The following is a 16094-nucleotide window of genomic DNA, read 5'->3' on the forward strand; positions in this document are numbered from 1 at the left end:
TTGGTGAGGTTTTTATATAGTGATGTCAAACACAGCATTAGCGTTCCACAGCATTGGGGGAGACGGAGGGAGAGCGGCAGGTTTTCTGAATGTCAGACAGGTCCTACTGAGAGACTGGAGCTGAATGAATACAACCAGCCAAGACCATAATCTGTGGGTGGCCAAGTCCATTCATATTAGTGAGAGAGAGAGAGACAGAGAGAACAGTGAGAGTCAAAGAGAGACAGACATAGAAAGAGAGTTAGGAAGAGAGAGAAGAGCGAGAGAGTGAGTTGGGGAGAAATGAGAATAAGACAGAGAAGCAGATAGAAAGATAGAGAGCAAGAGAGAGTGAAAGAAAAGAGATGAAAGAACAAAGTGGGGGAAAAAGAGAAGGAGGAAGTGAGGGGAGAGAGAGAGAGAGAGAGAGAGAGAGAGAGAGAGAGAGAGAGAGAGAGAGAGAGAGAGAGAGAGAGACATAAAAAGAATTAGGGAAAGAGAGAGATTGAGAGTTAGGGAGAAATAAGAGTAATACAGAGAGAGAGGCAGAGAAATAGAGAGAAAAAAGTGGGGAAAAGAAAGAGAGAAGGAGGCAGAGAGTGGGAGAAAAGAAATCGTGAGAGATGGAGAGAGATTGGCGCTAATCCTGGCTCAGGTGTCTGTGTGGTCATGTGAAAGTTCTCCTGGTCGTCTCCCACTCTCAGCAAGGCAGACAGGCTTCATCCATGCGTGCCGGACATCACGCCCACTCTGAGCGATGCTTCTTATTAGAAGGAAGAAAGACAGACTGAGGTTGCTTCCTGCCTCTGACCCTGTCACCGGGCGGCCCTTTAATAACACTGTTCTCCTTTTACTCTCATTCACTGCAGCAGAGGTCACTGAACTCTGACTGGACCCAAATACTCATGATCATCAGCCTGTCTCCCTCTCTCTCCCTCCCTCTCCTTTTATCTCTCCCCCCCTCTCTCTCCTCTCTCTCTCTCTCTCTCTCTCTCTCACTCTCTCTCTCTCTCTCCACTCTCTCTTCTCTCTCTCTCCTCTCTCTCCCTCACACTCTCTCTTCTCTCTCCCCCACTCTCCTGTTCTCTCTCTCTCACTCTCTCTCTCTCTCCCCCCCTCTCTCTTCTCTCTCTCTCTCTCTCTCTCTCTCTCACTCTCTCTCTCTCTCTCCACTCTCTCTCCTCTCTCTCTCTCTCTCTCTCACTCTCTCTCTCTCTCTCTCTCTCACTCTCTCTCTCTCTCTCCACTCTCTCTCCTCTCTCTCTCTCTCTCTCTCTCTCTCACTCTCTCTCTCTCTCTCCACTCTCTCTTCTCTCTCTCTCCTCTCTCTCCCTCACACTCTCTCTTCTCTCTCCCCCACTCTCCTGTTCTCTCTCTCTCTCTCTCTCTCTCTCTCTCTCTCTCTCTCTCCCTCTCTCCCTTTCTCTCTTCCTCACTTTCTCTCTCTCCCCCATTCTCCTGTTCTCTCTCTCTCTCTTTCTCTCTCTCTCTCCTATCTCTCTCTCCCTCACACTCTCTCTCTCTCTTCCACTCTCCTCTCTCTCTCTCCCTCACACTTTCTCTCCCCCACTCTCCTGTTCTCTCTCTCTCTCTCCCACTCTCCCTTTCTCTCTCCCTCACTTTCTCTCTCTCACCCCCACTCTCCTGTTCTCTCTCTCTCTCTCTCTCTCCTATCTCTCTCTCCCTCACACTCTCCCTTTCTCTCTCAATCTCTCTCTCTCTCATACACTGTCATTTTCTCCTTTCCCTCGCACTTTGCATCTTTGCTTTCTCTCTCACTCTCTCCTTCTCTGTATTCCTTTCTCTCTCACTCTCTCCTTCTCTCTATTCCTTTCTCTCTCACTCTATCTCACTTGTCTTGTTGTTATTCTCTTTCTCTTTCTTTCTCAGTCCCTCCCTCTCAGTCTGTCTGTGTCTCTCTCTCTCATCAATGTTATTGACCTGAGATTTTCCTGATAATTTCTGTAATTCTCTAAGTGTGGGTTGGGTGGTCAGTCACTAACAGCTCCATTTTGAGTGACGTGTGGTATTCACACTAATCTGCAGTGGTGCTGCTCCTGAAGAGCAGAAATAACTTCTACTGGACTTTTCTGACCCTTCAGAACAGAGGAATCTGTTTAAATGTCATCCTGCAACCTGAATATTGATGGTTAGTGTGTAAATTATCAGGGGCATTTCTATAAGGATGTTTGACTCTGTTTGTTTTGATCTCTGTATTGTTTTTTTGATAAGACTAAGTCATTTGGTCTGTGTTATAGACGTCCATGTAGATGTATTATTGTTATAGCAAAAAAAACCTGAACACCCAGCCGTCCTGCGCTAAATCTTCTGAATCAATTTGTATTGATCGGCTGCTTCAGTTAAAATTCTACTGTACTGTAATTTGCAATGGCCGTGGGCTTCATCTGTAAATATCACCCTTAAATCATCTGTTAGTACAGCTGAACTGGGCATTTTAACCATTACATGTTGCAATTAAATTAGATTAATTAGATCAATTAAATTATTATTATTAGTATTTTTTTTTACATCTCACAAAAAATCAGAAGTGCAGACTCGAACCTTTATTAACCCAATAGCTGGCAATTAACTGTTCATTACTTTATTAAACAATAAAAGCAATAATTAAGTTGTATTAAGCTTTTACCAAGAGCACTGCTGTTTCTGTATTGTACATCATAATCTTTTACACATTTTACCTCATTAGGTTCATTATAATGCCCTTAGAGAGCCTCATCAAGCTCATTGCTGAGTAGTATTAAGTAATCAGGGTGAATTAAGCATTTTCCAGAGAACATTTGTGTTTTATGCATCAATCTTTTACACATAATTTATTGATATAAATACATCCAGCTAGTGCTCTGCTAAGTCACTCAGATGAGATTCTAAAAGCAGTATTAATAATTACTGTTCATAGAGACCCCATGTTCATAATAAGGCCTATACGATGATTTTTTTAGTCTGCATAATTAAATGATTAAGATGCAAATAAACCCATTATTTATGGCTTGATGTGAAATGCTTAATTCCGGAGAGACTTACCATGTCAGAATTGTTAACAGTGGTGTTGATAGGAACCAGACATCTTAAGCATTTAATGTCTCTAAAAGCTCCCTCACACAAGTTAATATGTGAAATGGTTATGAATGCACCACCTGATGCCTATAATATTTAGGGTTTTTTTTTCAAATCCATTCATGAAAAAGAGGAAAATACAGGGTGTTGTGACACAAAATAGCACCCAAAGAAAACGTATTTTCGGATTTACCACTGTTTTACCATTGTCCATTACATTACATTACAAACTCACTGGTGGGTTTGGACAGGAAATAAGTAAGTTATATTTGCATTTTAGACTCGCATTTTAGTGCATGCTAATTAGAAGTCTTCACTTTAGCACCATTTCATTTATTTTATTAACTTGTCTTCACCAACTTTGAATCACCACTCAAGGTGGCTTGCTGGCTTTTTGCTTAGTGTTTCCTGGGTGGCCCAATGGTGGTTAAGCAGAGTGTAAGACAAAATGGCATCTTTCATTGCCCACTTTCAGTCCACTCACGGTCCAACTTTATTACTTTTCCTTAATTTCTTCCTTTCGTCATCATCTGTAAATTAGTAAATAATTTTGACAGCAGTATCATAAATACAGTGCATTATACACCAGTAACCAATCTAACACAGTGTCAGCAACATGTTCAACAAAATCATTTTATATTAGGCCTAGTCGTTTTTTTTTCTCTCAGTTGTTTTTAAACATTTATATTAGTTCATCTTCCAACATAAAAGGCGATGTATTTAATATCTGTTTGAGGAGATTAAAAACTAGTTAGACCTTGTGTGCAGGACAGTAATCTGAGTGGTCATTAGGGGACCAGTAGTGGCATACTGACCTTATCAAGCCAATGGACCAATATATGCTTGCTGTCGTGGAGCCAGACAAATGGCCATTCACTATAGAAGGGAAGGAGCGGACAGTGAGGAGCAGATCATTCTAATTGAACACACTAACCCTTGGTAGATTAGCCACAATGAGCTTATGGGCTAGCCGTGCAAACTTTGCAATGTAAGAATATTGTGTGTGAGTAATTGCTCTGGCTATAAATTTGAGGTAGAATCGTTACGTAGTTGTTTTTTTTTTAACTGTGTCGCTTTTAGCATGCTAACAAGTCAGCTGGTGAAGTGATGAAGTTGTATCAGCAGTCATGTGTGACAGTAGCTTGTAAATTAAAGCCCAGTAAATTGAATGTTATGATTTAGAAATTTGTAGTCTACTGCTATAGTTTATGAAAAACTTTGCCCATCTTTATTTTTGGGTTTAAAAAGGGAAATCATGCTGCTGCTGAAGTCAACACTGGTGTTCGCTCGATTCCCCACCTTTCCAAAGGCTCATCTAACTTCACTTGAGCTAATAAAGTAAAGGAACAGCCCATAAGATGGGTCTGTGGATTCCGTGGGGGAAGTGACGAATAGATTTAACCCCTTAAATGACAGGCAGACCCAAAGTTTTATTACACCTAAGGTTTTATTACCTTAGACTAGCTCAGCCAGTTTGCCAGTCCCTGTAGTTACTAAATAATAGCGCATAGCTTGTATTAAGTTTGGGATTTTAAGGGGTAAAAATAAGTATTGAAACGGGGGCCAAGTATGGAGGGTCCATTTGTCTTTATTTAGACCTAATTGGTGTTTATTATTGAGCTATTACTAGGAACCAATAGAAGTGTTTAGGTACATGATGCTTAGAACATCATGTATAATACATAAATAAAAGTGGTCTGGAAAATGAAACCATTTCAATGCAAATAACCATTTAAGCATTAAGCAAATGTTTCTTTGAGTGTTCAGAAGTTTATATAGAGCTGCTGTCTTTACCAAAGAACCATTGAAGAACCATCTTTTTTAAGAGTGTGGTTATTGCTTAATTAAGTAGTAATGGGCAGTTAATTATCTGTAATAAGTTATTGTTTTTTTCAGGCTTAGTAAGAGCATTACACAAGCTTTATGTTCCCCTGTAATGGTAATAAATCTAGACATCTAAGGGTTTATCTCTTCCTGCCTTACACTGTCAACCTGTTGCTGAAATTTGTTTAAACCACGCAGGCATTAGAATCATATTTCATGACCTGCAGCATGCCGACATTTGTATTGCTTCTTAAGTGAATTCTCATCTTGTTTGTTTTCATGCCGTTGTTAATTAATGCCATGCTTGCTGTTCATCTCATAATGCGCTCCTCCTGTTGTTGGGCTCCTTGGTAGATTTGTTTATGAGCTCCTAAAATGTGGGTTATTTTTGTGTTGGTAATGGCTGTGTTTTTATGCCTCTAGTGTGTGAACAGACGAGTAAAGTTTGGCTGGGTTGTAAGAGCTTCAGATGGCTGTTGTTGAGGAACAGACGCATTATGTATTGGCACTGTTGCTCAGTGTCACCTGTTTATGCAGGTTTTCTTTCCAGAGAAGCTTCACCTGTTAAGACATTCTACCAGTAGAGTACCCTTTTTGGCCATATTCCACAGGATATTGTTGAAAATTTCAAGTATTCATATAATATTTTAAGGTCTACAAGTGCCTATGTTATACTATTGGCAGTTTGGCATATTTTGAATAGACAATGGCCAGTTCAGGTTATAGCAAAATGTTCATTAAAAATGAAGAAAAGCATTCGTTCTCTGCCCATGTATTTGGGATTTTTTAAAATGGCCCTTTTATTAGAGTTTGGCACCTCTGATCTAAATGGTGCATATTTTCCATGTGTTCAGCTAAAATAAGCCAAAATCAGATCAAATCATGGTGGCTTCCTTTAAGCCTACAACAGTTAAAAAAAAAAGCTACTCTCCTTACTGCAAGTGATTTGGTGTGATTTTTGCCTCCTTTCAGCTAAACTCATGGGAAATAAAATTTCTGTGATTTGTGATTTGTGCTTCCATTTATTTTCCCATGTTGGGGGGGGGGTAAAACATGAAATGTGGCTTTTGCAAACGTAATGCCACATTTTATATGGTATATTTTGCTTCCAGTATTTGAAACTTGAAAATTGTGCGTTCAATGTGTAGACAACATGTCATATTTGGGTTCCCAGTGGAAGATTTGTTATTTCTATATAGAAAATCAACAAAACATGTCACCTAACTGGCGATGCTCAAACTTTGGCACACTGTAATTCTGTGCATGTATTCTGTGAAGCTTTATTGCAGGACCACTAAGGTACTCAAGTGGTGGAGTGTCTTTGTGAAGGTTCTCCTGCTGAGTTGCTGTCTTGGCCTACTTGTTAGTGCACTTTTGCTAAAGACACACTGTGTGTGCCCATGTGTGCTAAGTGTTTTTGAATGCTGAAAAAAGTTTGGACTCTCGCTGCTACTTTCCCAAGCAGTTAGACCAACTTGGGATCAAAGAACATGGCAAATTAAGAATTGATAGGTGAGGATTTGTGCAGCTGGTGCTGGAAAAGAGCCTCTGTTCTCTGTTCTTTTACGAACTGACTTTGACCAGAACCATTTATGTTCATATCTCTGCTCTCTGTTTTCCCTGCCTCAACCACCCCCCCCCCACCCCCCTGCCACTTCATCCCTCGCTCCTCTGTCTTCTTGACGCTTCGCTGTGCGGTGATTGACACTGTGTGTGAAGTGCTCCTCATTATCCGGATGGGCCGAGTGAGTGCTGTTCAGCGCCGGTCCTCCAGAGAGCCAGCCATTGTGGGGAAGCACAATCCAATCAGTTAATTGTCATTAGGGAGCTCTCCGAGAGAACAAGTCCGCTGTGCTAAATTGCAGCATTGTGTGGCGTTGTATCTCGAAGCGCAGCGGTCCACAGCTCTGTTTGAGCGTGCATGTATGTGTGTGATATCTTTCCCACAGCCTGTAGCCAGTCCTTTAGTCAGAAGCATGGTACAGTTTTAAGGGCCATTATTTGCATTTGTCCAGTCTGTGTTTACATATCTGCCTATTCAGTTTTTAAACCTCCAACACCTTGAAAGCCACTTCCTTTATTTTGTTTCATTATTTCACACCTGTAGCTCATTAAAACAAGCAAAGAGACTAAGAGCAGATTCGAAAATTTCATTACGTGGTAGTACTTGTCTTGTAAGTGGAAGAGGAGAAAATATATTATGGCTTGAATCCAATAAAGTTATGTGTTTTGTGTATAGTCATGGTTTGTAGAAAGAAAAGCTGTCCTTTATACTTTTGACTTGTTATTTTTCACCTCAGAACAAACCAAAATGTGGAATAACTTTTTCCATATTTTACATTTGCAGTAATAGCTTGTACCATGTGGATATCGATACAAACTAGACATTAAGTAATATTTAATATTTTGTTTTATAGCCTTAATATTTTTTTCGTATTTTTTTTTACTTACGAAATGTACAAAGGTTACAGTTTCAAAATGATAATTATTCCTGATTGAATAATAATAATAATAATAATAGCAATAATAATAATAATAAAAGTAATAATAATAATGTTTTGTTGTTTATTGTTTTGTATATATTGTGCACATTTTTTCCCGTTTTATTTATGGTTTCTAATGAAACTATATATGAAATACTACTGGGTATTGCAAAAAATCACTTATGAACAGTTATTTTTAAGTAGCATAAAAAGGATCCTGCCCACTTGGGCAACACTGGATTGAACATATCAGTCTAGAGAGGTGCTGGAGAACAGTGTTTTTTTTTTTTTGTTTTTTTTTTATAACCACAACAAAATTTATACAAGGCTGTTAAACAACTTCTGTATAAAAATGTGGAGGTGACCATCAATGCTGTTGGAGCAAAACATTCTAAACTTGAACTAATGAAAGTTCATGCAAAAGGAATTTTTCCTAGTAATTTTGGATCATTTCTACTGGTTTGTTCAATTTAACCAAATGTAAATGGTTAAATTATTAGTGCTGGTTATTTGAATGCCTTTTCTACTTTTTCAAATGTTGATTAAGTAATTTAGTTATTGAATTTCATCAAATATTTGTTGCAGCCATAGATAGTTTATACATTTATCTGCAACCAGGCTAGTTGTATAATATTGCAGATGTTTGAATAGTAGTGTAAATGGAATGTAAATGCAATTCATTGGGCAATTATCTGTGTAACTGTGTAAAATTTTGTAAATAAATTTCAATAGTATAGCAAAAGGACAATAAGGTCTCTATAATTCCAAGGGCTGAACCACTGTGGCCCAGTGTGAATGTGTTATGGCTTCATTTCTCTTCTTTTAATGGCTCATTGTGTTGGCTAATGATTAGCACTGGACACAACCCTGTCCATAATTCTGTCAGAGTAAATCATTCTTATTAGTCCATGTGTAACTCTCATCATTATTGTTAACCTAGTTAAGAGGCACCAGTACAGATAGGAAATTGTAGACTGATTATGAATGTACTTATCATGTGCTGGTTACTGATTGCCCCTAAATGGGTGATATGTGGTTTTAATATTTTAAAGATCACATGAACAACCTGCACCTACTGCCACTTTACTGTAGCACATGTTTACAATTGCACTATTGCACTTTACCACTCATTTCTGCAGCAGATAATCATGTTCCCGGCAAGGCACAGCACTATCCATCCATACCACTGTAATTTATACTGTTTCCTCTGTGCAAATGACAATTAACACTTTGAACTTGAACTTGAACTTGAACTTTTAACAGTTCCCCTGTGGATTCCACACTCTCCCTCTGATTCACTGCACTGCCCTCAGCCAATCAGCAGCGCAGAAAAGTATTGGCTCAGGGTGCTGGAAGAAATGACCAACAACCAGTCAAACACATAAACACAACTCTTTAAAACTACTGTCCACTTTTTCTCTTATTGAAAGCTTCAGGTTTACCACTAACATAATAAGTCATGCTAACACAGTTAAGATGCTAATTTTAAACTTATTTGAGAACTTGTTAAAAAAGTAAATGTTAAATGGAAAATATTTATGTTTAAACCTTCAAATCCCAAGCTTGTTACATACTAAGGCTTATTATTCGGTAACTACAGGGACTTCAATGCAAACTGGTTGAGCTATGCTTAGGTAATAGACGTGTATAATAAAACTTTGGCTCCACCAGTGAACTTTAAGGGGTTAAGTAGGACAAAGGCCAGTTGTAGTGAGGATCCCAAGTCACATGGTGTTTCCCTTGTTCGGTTTTGTCAGTCTGGTTTATTACTGCTGCTTGTATTTTGATTAGTTGGGTTGTTATGATCTTTCAGCTCTGTGGCTAAAAGTCTATATATAGTCTAATATATTGATTTTACAATTCTATTGTCTTTTTTGGAGATTTCATAGGCTATATTCACATTACCGGGCTGAAGTGGCACAAATCTTATTTTTTACCTTAATGTGAAACAGGACAGTTGATGTCAGAGCTGTGTGAACACGCAGTCTGATCTTTTCAAATCAGACCTAGGCTACTTTCGTATGTGGCCCAAGATTGGATACATATCCCATTCATAGCCATATGACCTTAAAGAGAAAATGCTCAGATGTGGTATTTTACACAAACTAAACATTCACCGCACAAAAAGAAGATCTCATTTTTAAAAAATGGTAAAATTTTACTGAATTTGTTGGCTTGGCTACCTAAGCATTGACTTACCTTTGCTTACATTAGCAGACTCCTGCAACAAGACATAAAATCAGACAGTCGATGTCTGAAACAAAAGTTAGGTTTTAAGCTCATTTCTTAAGATATCGTAGCATGTTTGACATGTTATTCATGTTTATTCCAGGTTATTGTTCTCCAGACGTTATTCCCTGAGCTTCTTTTGCTAAGGACTCTTATTCTGAAAGGCGAGGCTAGCTGTTAACTGTATTTATGCCTATAGAACAGAAACAAATTAGTCCATTGAGAACTGGAACAGAGAGATTGCAGATATCGGCTACGGACAACTACAGCCCTTTAATAAAGCGCAATGACATGCATAAGCTGTGTGTCTCCTTTAATATTTATGCATCCAGTTCAAAACATGGGCAAACTAAGCAAACTCAGCAGGCAGTATTTTATAAAAACATTCGATTTGGACTTTGCGCCTCGGAATACAAACTGAGTAGGCATTTGTTACATTTCACACACAGCCATTGTGCGGAACTCTTTTCTTTTTGGAAAAGCTAAAAGGAGAACAGAGAGTTTCTCCACTTAATAGAGGAGCTTAGACTTAATGAGCTCTTTCACTCACAGCACTCAGGTTGAGCTGCTTTTGGGGATGCAGTTCGGTACAAGATGAAGCACAAAACAAGCAATCTGAATGTCTTCTAGTTCAAAGAAAATCGTTGCTTCTCATGGAATGAGCAAACGGTGACACTGGGCAGGCAGTTCTGCATTTTGGAAAAGTAAGAGTAACATGGAGAGCTTCAGCGCAATATTCAGAAGGTGAAACTTTTTGAGTGCTGTCGCATGTAACTCAGCCCAGTTAGAGCCCCGCTGTTTGTGAAAAGGTCTAGTTGCTGAGACACAACCGATTTGTTATCTTAGTTGTTGCAATGCCAATGGCAGAGATGACTGAGTGGTCAGAGTGTATCCTCAGTGAAAGTTTGCAAAAATCAAACAGAGGGCAAATAAAATACTGTCATGTTTTCGCCACTTGAAAGAGTTTGGTGTACACAAAATCAATTATACATGTGATTATATTCATTTATTTTCATCCAAATAGACTGCACGAATGAAGCATGCTCGATCTGTTAAGGCCCTTTCATTTGAATAAACCATTTCAATTGGCAAAACTAAGGAAGCAAACTTTAGACACCAGACATGTCTTGGTTGATATATTTGATGGTTGAGATGTTTGGGGTGATGAGACGTTTGTGTAAATTTGATTTGCGTTTCATTGAATTGTCACTTTAAAGGTCTACGGTGAAGTGTTTTGTCAGAGTACAAACTTCTTTGTGGATGATATGGGAATAGTAAAGAAACACTGTCAGTTGTGAAAGAGAATGGAAGCAGATGTAGTGTCATTGGAGCATTGTTGTGTTGTATCAGTATAATGGATGGAGTGACAGGGATGACATGATGATGATGGGGATTAATGAGATGAGATGAGTACTGCACATGACAGATCGCTCAGTTATTCACATTATACACTGCAAAAAAAAAAAAAAAAACATCTCCTACATTAGGAGCCCTATTTAGCTATGCTGTTAGGAAAAAGCTGTTAGGAAGCAAAATTGTCTGCTGGTGGCATTTGATCATTTCATCTGATAACATTACCTGAAGATATAAAAATGTTTAGGAATTTTGCCAGATAGTCTTATGCACGTGAAAAGAAACATCAGGGTGGGAAGCTGGCCGGTCGCTTTTAGCCATAGGATTCCTCTCTGTGGTAGACACTTAACCCCACTAACTAACCCAAAAGCCCAGCACAATAAAACACATACAACACAAACACTTTTTAAACTCACATCCACAACTTAACCACAGTAACCGTCTCTCCCACCAGGAACACGGCGCCTCCCAAGAGCCTGTTTGTATGGCCGCTTTGCATGATCACACCTTCCGTGCTCCTACAGCAGTGCATCTAATGGTGGGATGCCACAATGTAAATTCAAAATATTGAGAAAAGAAGTTATTATTTAGTCATCATTTTGTCCCAATGCTGCCAGGAAACAAAACAATGGGTGATTGTTTTACCTTGCTTTTTAACAGCACAAGGCTAGAGTTAGTAGATCTGCCCATATGTGTTTTAACTTAGTTCATAACTGTGCTGCCTTATTTTTCATGTATATTAAACTTCAGATTATACTTAAATGCCACACACATTCTCTGTTACTATTTTAAAGTAATTTACCATCTTACTATTTAATTCAGTAAATGTATTTAATCTAACTTTAAGGCAGCCTGGTTACTCTCTTTTTAAGTTAAAACAACCAACTTATTTTTACAGTAAATTATTCAGAATTATGAAAACACTGAATACACAAGTGTAACTGTAAAAACTGTACTTCTTAATTTTATGTTTGAAAATAGCCAGATAATTTTATTTTTACACATGTTAAAGAGCAAATATTTTATTGAATATTGTTCTAATTAGTCATACCCGGTTCTTCTTTAGTAAAGGTACTTTTATATATATATGGAATTGTGATAAAGAACAGTTTGAATGCAAAAATGGTTCATTGTTTTGGTAAAATGTTTATTCTCTTTGATAAGATTCTTCAAAGAACCTTTTTAAAGATGGCTCTATCTGCAAAAAAGTCTGCTTTTGTTAGAAGTTACAGAACCAGACATAGTTTTGGTACTATGTAGGACCCCTTTGTTAAGAGCGTATAATTGATTGTAAGTTGATTGATTGATGTAATTGAATCACCATTTTCAGATTGATCACAGCCTATCAATACATTTTAACATCCCTAATTCTTCTTCTTCTTCTTCTTCTTCTTATTATTATTATTGTAGTTAAAGGGTTCCCCAATGCCTGGTTTTATAATTGACTGAAATGTCCTAGAGTGTGCAGGAGGTGCGGATGTTGTCCCTCATGCCTGAATGTGTACTCAGCTCTGGTCCACAACATCTGTTGACCACAGAACATGTGTCACAAGACATTTTCCAAGCTGGCCACTCATGCATGCAAAATGCCTCACGTACTCTGAGGGGGCCTGAAAAAGGCAGAAAAAGCAAATTTCCCGGTAATCCTCATTTCATCTGTGAAAAGCCGAATCAAAGTGACAGCTTCCGGAGGCTTCCAGGTGCTTTCAGCTATTGCACAAAGACCTTTTACTGCCTTGTCCATTCGTTTAGTTTTTTTTTCTTGACCAGTGGGATTGCACACAAAATGGGTCCACTCAGTTCAGTTTAATCTTTTATTAAAGTCACACGAGGATGGACCAACGGTTTTCAGCATTCTATTTTCAAAGACCTCCACTGGATATTATCTGTCAGTCCTTCTCTGCCATTCTCTCCCACTCTTTTTCAATTAGCTGCTTGTGTCAGCATGCCTGTTCAAATGTCCAACATGCGGAGTGTTTAGTTTCTTGACCTGCTGAGATGAAAATGAGGTTGGTGGGCTAGGTGGTTTCAGAGGTAGTCCTCATGTTGAGCGTGCCAGTTATTTTTTGGATGAATTTTTTAAATTAAATAAAGAGACCCTTATTAGTCCCTGTGGCATGCGTCTGCCCCCTAGGCCCCAACGATGATGGCTGAAAGAGCCGGCAGAAAGGCAGGGCCAGAACACTCAGTGGTGATGAACCTCAGCAAGGATGCCGGGGAGAGAGCCGTGAGTGTGGAGGGGGCAGAGCGCCAAGCCCGAGCACCACAGACAGATGAGAGGGGAGAGAAGGGGCACAGGGTCAGGAAGGGAAAGGTGGCATGCTCCAAGTGCCCTTGGAGCAGGGCAGGGAGGGAGAGACGCTCCAGTCTTCCTCGGAGGTGGGGCTGGAGGCTTGAGGGGTGGTGCGAGGGGGGCTTCTGCCCCCATGCACACCAAGGGTCGCCGCTCCACCAGTAAGCGCCAGACCATCTGACGGGTTGCCACCTGCTGCTCCTCAAGCTGCTTCCAGTGCTTTTCAGCATCCTGGAAGACAGCCTGCAGCTCCCGCCAGCTGGCCAGGTACAGGTGGACCAGGGTCTTGATGGCCTCTTTTTCTGCTGTGGAGACTTTCTCGATGTGTTGGCATCCTCCTCCCGGGTTTCGGCACCACTGTAGCATGGGCTCAAAGAGGACACTGGAGGCAGGATTCACAATTTCAGCAGCCATTACCTTTAATTCCCAGCACACAAAAACAAACACGACAAACAAAACCAACACTGTGCTAAGCTAGCCACTTTTCAGTGGCTTAAGCTAGACTTTTCAGTCTCTGTCTTGAGCTTTTCAGCTTTTCAGTCTTTTTCTGCTGCTGCTGCTTGTCCCTCTCTTGCTCTGTTCGCTCTCAGCTCTTTTTAAAGGTGCTCATGCTGCCAGGCAGATGAGAATCAGCTGGCTCTCATTAAGGGCAGTGTGAGCACCCGAGCTGAGAGGGAACGAGAGCCCACCGCTCTGCCTCCTTGTTATCGCCCCCAGCTGGCAGCTCAGCCACCTGGGTTGAACATAGCAGCCTTGCAGTGTAACAGGGGGCGGGGCCCTGGCAGCGTAGCTCAGGACTCGCTCCTTGCTCTGGTGCCTCTCATGGTTGGCACCAGCATCCTCGTCCTCCTCCTCCTGCCGCCACTCTTGTGCCTCACGTCTGTCCAGGGAGTTCGGGCTTTGGCTCTCTTCCCGGCGTTCTCGCAGAGGTTCATCGTCGCTGAGTGTGCGGGCCCCTTTTTGCCGGCTCTCTTGGCTGTCATTGTTGGGAACTGGAGGGGTGGGTGCGTGCATGCCACAGTCCCACAACTGGGAAATGCCACCTCCGTGATCTAAACCATCCAAGCAGTTAATCACCACATACACACTAGTGAGGACACACACTTGCCTGGAGCAGTGGGCAGCCCTATCCGCAGCGCCCGGGGAGCAGTTGGGGGTTAGATTGCATTTTCACATGAAAGAAATATATGACATCAACACAGTTACTGCCAAAAGTAAGTAAACTGAAGGACTAAATTTTGTTGGGATGATACATACCAATGGTGCTCAAATTGGTCCAATACTTATTCACATTTTTGCTCAAACCAGCTGGGGTCCCCAAGGATTGATTTGAGAACCACTAATGTACATACTGTTTTTCCCTTCTTTGCTGCTGTGGCAGTCTATAATGCAAATGCTTTTCAGTAGTTGTTGGAACATTGCTGTGAAGATCTGAATGATTCAGCCACAAGAACAGTAGTGAGGTCAGGTACTGATGTTGGATGATCTGTTCTGGATCCCAAAAGGTTCTAGAGGTTTCAGAGGAAGCTCTAATATTCAAAGTTATGTAGTTTCACTACTTGACAGCCCAATGCTGGCAGGCTTTATATCCCTCTAGCTGATGCTTGATGGGCATGGTGACCTTAGGCTCATGATTAGGCTCATAATCCCATTATATTAGTAGTGGTTTTCTATGGAGCTTATACAAGCTGTGTGTGTGTGTAACATTTGGGAGCGATGAGGAGGTGGACGCATGTGCGAAGACAAGCGAGATTTATTAAGGGCAAATCCATAGTCAGGGTCAAAACAGTCCAGAGTCATAGAGCCAACACGGATGGAATGGGAAATAGACATGACAAAAAAAAAAAAACACAGGATAAATAAACAATGGACACTTCAAACAATACCAACAGTGCAAACACTACTAAACAAGTCAAACACCTCAAACAACACAAAGACCAGCAAACAACAGAAAAAAAAAACAGGAAAGGGCTTAAATACAGAGACAACGAGGGGGTTAACAGGTGATGAACACAGGTGGATACAATCAAGGGCAGGGTCTGGAAACAAGGGGACAGGACCAGGAAGAATAACAAAGAAACACATGGACCAGACCAAAACCAAAACAAAAGCATATGACAGGACTTAAAGGTAAACAAAAGCACATGGAGGAGTGGGAGGAGCCAATCATGACAGTGTGCTATTAAACACCTGTGTCAGGAATGAAGGTGTCTTAAGGTAGCTGCATTCACTAATTAAAAGAAGTGTCTGGATACTTTCGGGCATTAATGTGAATGTGATATACACAGCTAAATCAAGTAAATTCAGAATATTACATGTTTCAGTGTAGAGAAGCACATCTGTTTTGAAATGCAGCTGTTTTTTGTTTCACTACTCATTTTGCTACTTTACACACTTCACTTTTGTGACATTTCAAAGGTCAGCTATGTAAGCCAACCAAGAGTGGGCTCTCCTGGTGATGCTGATGGTGAAAATGAGCAAGATAAAAGTTGATGCAATTTGTTCCAATGTCATTCCCTCTTTAGCAAGTCTGGCAGGTCATTGGCATCAATACTAGCTAATATAGTCACTTAATAGGGTTTTTAAATGTTTTTACTGATCAAATCTGTCAAGACAGCTCGATTTCCATTATCATCTACTTTGCAGTCACTTTACAGGTGCCACTTCAGGTGTGTGCAAGACCAGCAGTTGCTGCTAATGCATGTGCAGCTTTTTGACCCAGTCAAAACAGCAACAAGTTCATTTTTCATCTTCAAGAAAAAAGCAGAAAACATATGTGGAGAGAATTACACAGAAGCCTCAACAAGTAAATATAATATCAGAACTGTCATGATTTAGTCTGTTTACATTTTTTTTAG

The 16094-nt window shown here is 40.3% G+C and overlaps 1 protein-coding gene across 2 annotated transcripts in view; it reads left to right on the forward strand.

Annotated features, from left to right (window-relative positions):
- The window catches only part of LOC108427072 (copine-8), a 176206-nt gene that overhangs the window by 119014 nt on the left and 41098 nt on the right, over nt 1-16094 (forward strand). The gene's annotated exons all lie outside the window — the stretch shown is intronic.

Source organism: Pygocentrus nattereri, chromosome 1, assembly GCF_015220715.1.
Source record: "Pygocentrus nattereri isolate fPygNat1 chromosome 1, fPygNat1.pri, whole genome shotgun sequence".
NCBI classification, from domain to species: Eukaryota; Metazoa; Chordata; class Actinopteri; order Characiformes; family Serrasalmidae; genus Pygocentrus; species Pygocentrus nattereri.